General features: G+C 42.2%; 1 long non-coding RNA gene across 1 annotated transcript in view; it reads left to right on the top strand.

Annotated features, from left to right (window-relative positions):
• Positions 1-398: 398 nt before the first annotated feature.
• The window catches only part of LOC102999184 (uncharacterized), a 28212-nt gene continuing 22610 nt past the window's right edge, over positions 399-6000 (top strand). The window contains exons 1-2 of the long non-coding RNA XR_451221.2: positions 399-500; positions 1634-1772. This is a non-coding gene — a long non-coding RNA (uncharacterized LOC102999184). The remainder of the gene's footprint in view (positions 501-1633; positions 1773-6000) is intronic.

The following is a 6000-nucleotide window of genomic DNA, read 5'->3' as shown; positions in this document are numbered from 1 at the left end:
GTCATCTCCAAGAACCCTAGGATACCTCCCTGGATCTCTGTGTACTGATAATACTCCCTACTGTCTCTTTAGAGCAAACAAACTTCCTGACAGCAGGGACATGCTCTGTTCCACCAAACTAGGCAGAGTTCCGTCTGTATCCCAGTCTAATTCTTCTAATTATTACGCTTTCTCATGTGGTAGCCTGAAGAGCGAAGGTGTTTTGCTTTCAAGCGAGAAGCCTGGGGGTGGAGGAGTGTGCAGTGGCATTTCCAGTGTGGGGGACTAACCAGCGCATCGCAGTTGCCATAGAAACCTGACGTCAATATGGCGACCGTGACGACTTTTCTACAGAGACAGACGTGGTCTGACGAGAAGAGCAGGTCCCGCCTTCAGGTGTTTGAGACTCAGCTGAGGGTGTGGATCCGGGCGGTGAGGGCTGAACAGCCCTGGGGTGTGGGGAGACAAAGGGATCCAAGTCGTGTCTTTCCTGCTTTGGGAATCGGTGTCCCGGCTGTCTGGTGAGGCAGAGAGATTTGCCCTTGGGGTCCCTCCCGGCCCCAGTGAGTGTGGTGTCTTGCTCCAGGGGTGTCCTGGAGCTATTTGCCTTTTAAAAACAGGGGCAAGGGAGGATAAGGCAAGGTCTTGGCTAGTGAGAGAGAGGGAGAGAGCACGTGCGTGTGTGTATGGATGTGTGTGCACGTGTGTCTGTCCTATTCAGTTCCTAGCACATATTAGGAACCAAATTGGGTTATTGTTTCGTTTTGGCAGCTTTCCTTGGCCAGCTTGGTTACCATGGTGGCTCAGTGACTGCTGTGGGATTTAGTGCAGACAGATCATCCATTTTTGATTCTTGGCTGAGTCATCTGTTACTATGATAGTTGTCAAGTGCTGCTTTTCTGATTCCTTCATTCCTTCCAGTTTTATTAGTTGGCACTTGAGTGCACGGTAGAGCTTTTCCCTCCCCCTTATTTATGTGTTTATTCATGTATTTATATCTGTATAACTCACAGATTCCTACTTTGCTCAAAGGGTTACCTTTTTTACATTTGTTACTATCATTATATATTTTGATGCGCAAATTGTCACAGAATTGGCCAGTGTTAGCCCCTTCAGGTTGGCTTCTATGTCCGTTGACACCTCCCTAGAATTTTTTGATCATGTACTTTGCTCTCAGAGCCTGACGATCTCCCTGTCTGTAGAAAGGAAATAATGATGCCCACTTCAGAGAATTGCTTTGAGGATTTGAAGAGGAAAAGTCCAAAAATTACAACCAACAGTGTATGGCATCTAGTAGGCCCTCACCAAATTGTATTTCTCCATTCCAACATGACCTCCTTCATTCTGTCAATTTGATGCCTCTGACATTACCATAATAGCATGACCTCCAGAGAGAATGGTTGGACATGTAACACAAGCAGGAATAAGCACACATGTCCATGATGTGAGAGCCTCAGTGTCACTGCTGTGTGTGGAGGGGGCTGTGTGATGGAGCTGGGGAAGAGGAAAAGTATCATTGCACAACTTGCAGTGAACTGAGTGGGGACAGACAAGCACATCCTCAACCCCTTCCCCTGCATTTCACGTGTTTTCCCATCCTTTCACATTCCTCTCTATTCCATGTGCTGTCTTATCCTCTTACTCTTCCTTACAGTGGAACATCAGAGAAGGTATGGACTCTGAGCCACAGAAACAGGATCCAGTAGAGAAGAACCAAGTGTGATGTTGAATCTGCTAGAGAGGTTCCTGGAGCAAGAGTGAAGAGATCAGGCCCCATCCCTGGGACATTTCAGGTAAGTCACCACCCTTCCCTCCATTGTCTTGTATACAACAGGATAACAGTACCCAATGCTTCCGACCGCCCAGGAGTATTGTGGAGTTTAGGTATGAGCCCATGTGGGAAAGCAATCTGTGATTGTAGGTGGGAGGGAAGGACCAGTGCACTTTCAAGTAATAATATTAACAGACACACCCCAGATATCATAGAACTCTGGTGCATGGTTCCAGATGCATGGTAGGCATCAGATTAATGCTACACAAATGTCAGCTGTTTAGCTCAGGGTTTTTCCAACTGTGGTCCGTGGACCACCTCATCAAAATTGTCAGGTGGTGCTGGTTAAAATTGCAGATACCTGGGCTCACCCTAGGTTGCTGAGCCCAAACCAGGGAGGTGGGGTGGTAGGTATCTACTTTTGAATAATTTCTTCAGTTCATTATGGTACTCACCCAAGTTTGAAAAATACTGCTATAGATTTGCAACAATATCTTCTTAAAATTTTGAATCCTTTGATGTCTAATTTTGTTGTCATTTGTTCCTAACACTCAGCTTTAAATCTGTGCCTGCTCCTTTGTGTCAAATAGGTTAACAATTCCTTGATTTACATAATTTTTATTCAATGATGTGTATGAGAGGCACTGGGGACACAGCACAGAGAACAAGACAGGCAGGATTCCTGGAACTTTCATTCTAGTTTGGGAAAACTAGAGGTAAGGAGGTAAATCAATAAACGGGGCAATTTCATATGGGGATTTGCACTTTGAAGAAAATAAACACATAAATAGAATAGAAAATGACTGGGACAGGGATTATTATACAATAGATTATTATCCAATAGTTGTCAGTGAATCTCTTTATCAGGAAGTGACATTTGAGTTGAATCCTGAATGACAAGAGGAAACCAAGGCAGGCCTTTGGGTCATTCACCCTGTGATGTGAGTCACACCAGTTGTTCCAGGAGCAAAGGACAAGCTCAAGTGGCAGTTGTTTGGCAGACAAAGTGCAGATGGTAGGAGATGAGGTCAAGGGCAGACAGGAGCCACATGGTGTGAGCTGTGTAAGGAGTTTGGAGTTTATTCTGAGGATGGAGGGTTAGAGGGTGGGAGTGACATGCTCTGATTCACGTGCTCACAAGGTGACTCTGGCCGCTGTGTGGGGAATGGACTGGACAGGGACAGGATAGCTATGGGGATAACCATTAGGAGAATTTGCAGGGTCCAGGGGAGAGACGAGGGTGGATCAGCCCTGAGCTGCAGTGGTGTGCAGAGGATGGGTGGCCTGGACAGGGCATGTTGGAGGTAGGGCAGGAGGGACTTGCAGTGTGTGTGCACGGGAGGTATGTGAGGATAAGGCAGGATCCTGCATGGGGCCTCAGCTTTATGTTTGGCCATGTGCAGAAATGGTGGTGTGTTTCCTGAGATTAGTTGTTCCAAGTGCTTTTGAGACGTTCTCCAAAGAACTAGGTCATTCAACAGTGATTATAGTGAAATTTAGTGATTTAAATATGCATCAATTGATGAATAGGATTCAGTTGTTAGATCATTAAGCTTTATTAAAGACACATGCAAACTCAGACTATCAAAATGATAAAAATCTCAACTTGTATTTCTAAAAATCATCTAGCATTTATTGAGTTGTTATTGTATGTCTAGTACTGTTCTAAGAGTTTTCATGTATTAATTCTCAGAACAACAACCCCTGAGGTACAGATGATTGTTTTTGCCATTTTACAGAGAAGGAAACAGAGACACTGAGATACTTTCACTCTCCCAAGATCACAGAGAGTACAGTATTCCAATGTCTCTGCAGTTGATTTTTTTAAAATAATGTGATTCTTGAACATTTATCCTTGTAAAAACCAAAACACAAGGCAATATTTTTAAAAAGTTTTTTCTTCTATGATCAGTACAGTAAGTCCCCTACATACGAATGAGTTCCATTCCTAGAGCATGTCCATAAGTCCAATTTGTTTGTTAAGTCCAACAGAGTTAGCCTAGGTACCCAGCTAACACAATTGGCTATATAGTACTGTACTGTAATAGGTTTATAATACTTTTCACACGAATTATACAGAAAAAACAAACACAAAAAATTTTAAAAATTTTAATCTTACAGTACCTTGAAAAGTACAGTAGTACAGTACAACAGCTGGCATACAGGGGCTGGCATAGAGTGAACAGGCAAGAAGAGTTACTGACTGGAGGAGGGAGAGGAAGTGGGAGATGGTAGAGCTGAAGGATCATCAGCAATAGGAGATGGAGGGCAACCTGCAATTTCACTTACGCCTGACGTTGATGGCACAGGTTCTGGTTCCTTGCTGGATTCAATTCTATCTACCCTCTTGAAAAAATAATCCAGTGATAGCTGGGTAGTAGCTCTTTTTTCTCGTTATAGATGACATTGTAGTACAGGATTGCATTCTGAATGGCTGCTGCAACCTTCGTGTACTATTCTACATTTGGGTCCTGTTCCTCAAAAACTAGCAGTGCCTCCTCAAATAAAGAAAATCCTCTTGCCATTTCTTGCATCATGAATCTCTTTAGTTCTTCAGTTACTTCTTCCTCTTGTCTCTCGTTGTCCTTTCTCTGGGCCTCCAATTCCATCAGGTCATCATTAGTAAGCTCCTCATTTTGCACAGCAACAGTACTGTACAGTAAAGTACACAAAAGCACAACCACTTGTAGAGGATGCACACACGTGACAATGTACGCCAGACACGTGAACTAACTTACGTGACTGGACATGCGAACGCACATTTGCATTTTTGAAAGTTCGCAACTTGAAGGTTTGTATGTAGGGGACTTACTGTACCGTATAATCCTGGTTTTGCAGATGAGACAATTGAGTGACTGTAGGGTGAAATAAAATTATTCAAACTCACACAGTTTGTAAGTGGCAGAACTAGTGGCAGGACTGTGTATCTAGAACCCACACTCTGAACCAGTGCACTTAGGAAGAAGAAAAAAGACCTTTTTTGAACTATCTCAGCCCACAGTGGTTAAGGTTAGGCGGGGTCGTATCTCTTTGTGTGGAAATTATGCTTCAGGAGTCATTTTGTCATATACTAGAGTTTTAAGAAAAACAGAAAGGGAATAATTATGAAAACAAATGCATTGTGTGGATATTTCACAATATCTTTGTTATGGAGATTTGGATATTTTCCACTTTTTTGTCTTATTGAATAATGAGGCTATAAACTTTCTTGAATGGGCTTTTTTTTTTTTCATTTCTTGGGTATGTACCTAAGAGTAGCATTTCTGAGTCAAAGGGTATGTGTATGTTCAGTCAGTACTTCCAATGAGTTTTTCAAAGTAGTTGTTCCAATCTATATTCCCCCACAGCAGGATATAAGAGTTCCATTTGCTCCACATCCTTGCCAACACTTGGTATTTTCCACCTTTTTCATTCTTGTTCTTCTACTGTGTGTGCGGTAGTAGCTCATGTGATAGTAGCTCATGTGATTTTAATTTTAATTTCTCTGAAATCTCTTTTTATCTAAAGAATGTCTACCCTCTTTTTTTTTAACCTTCCAGTTTATTTGCTTAAGAAACTATAACTTTTGTCCTGTGGAGTTTGCTTTCTGGATTTTGATGATTGTATCCCTATTGTGTTTTTATGTATTTATTATGTTCTACTGGCCCCCTCCTATTTCCTTTAAATTGGTAAGTAGATTTAGAGGCTTGATCAGATTCAGGTTTTTGGCAAGAGTACCTCAGATGTGGTGGTGCATTTCCTGTTGTGTTATACCTGGGGGCTCATCTTGTGTGGTTGTCTCTCCTTCTGTGTTGTTGAGATTGATCACTGGGTCTTAGGTGTTGTCAGCCTGATCCATCCATTTTCAAATTTTGCATCTGCTTTTCATCACACATTTTTTGCAGCCTCTGAAGTTCATTGCCTAGATCTGCTTTTAAAGGTTGCAGAAAGGTGATGTTTTAATTCTATACTTTCTTCTGCATTTATTAGCTGGAATTCTTCTATAAAGTAACTATGAGGTTACACTGAGGTGTGGTACATACAGGAAGGTAGGAGGAATGTATGTGTAATTCTTTTGCATTATTTCCACTTTTCAGAATAATGAGTTCTTTCCCTGGGATCCACCAAAGGTGAGCAGTGAGTTAGTTTGTTTGTTTGTTTTAAGTGCCATAGTGAGCTTACAGATGCTTACATATTTGATGTGGTTTAACCCATTGTAGTCATTAATCTTTTTGATGTTCAAATTGTTCTCTTTGTCTGGGGGGGTGCCC

Source organism: Balaenoptera acutorostrata, chromosome X (genome assembly GCF_949987535.1).
Source record: "Balaenoptera acutorostrata chromosome X, mBalAcu1.1, whole genome shotgun sequence".
NCBI lineage: Eukaryota > Metazoa > Chordata > Mammalia > Artiodactyla > Balaenopteridae > Balaenoptera > Balaenoptera acutorostrata.
The sequence above is the reverse complement of the archived record's forward strand: the minus strand, read 5'-3'. Positions and strand labels throughout refer to the sequence as shown.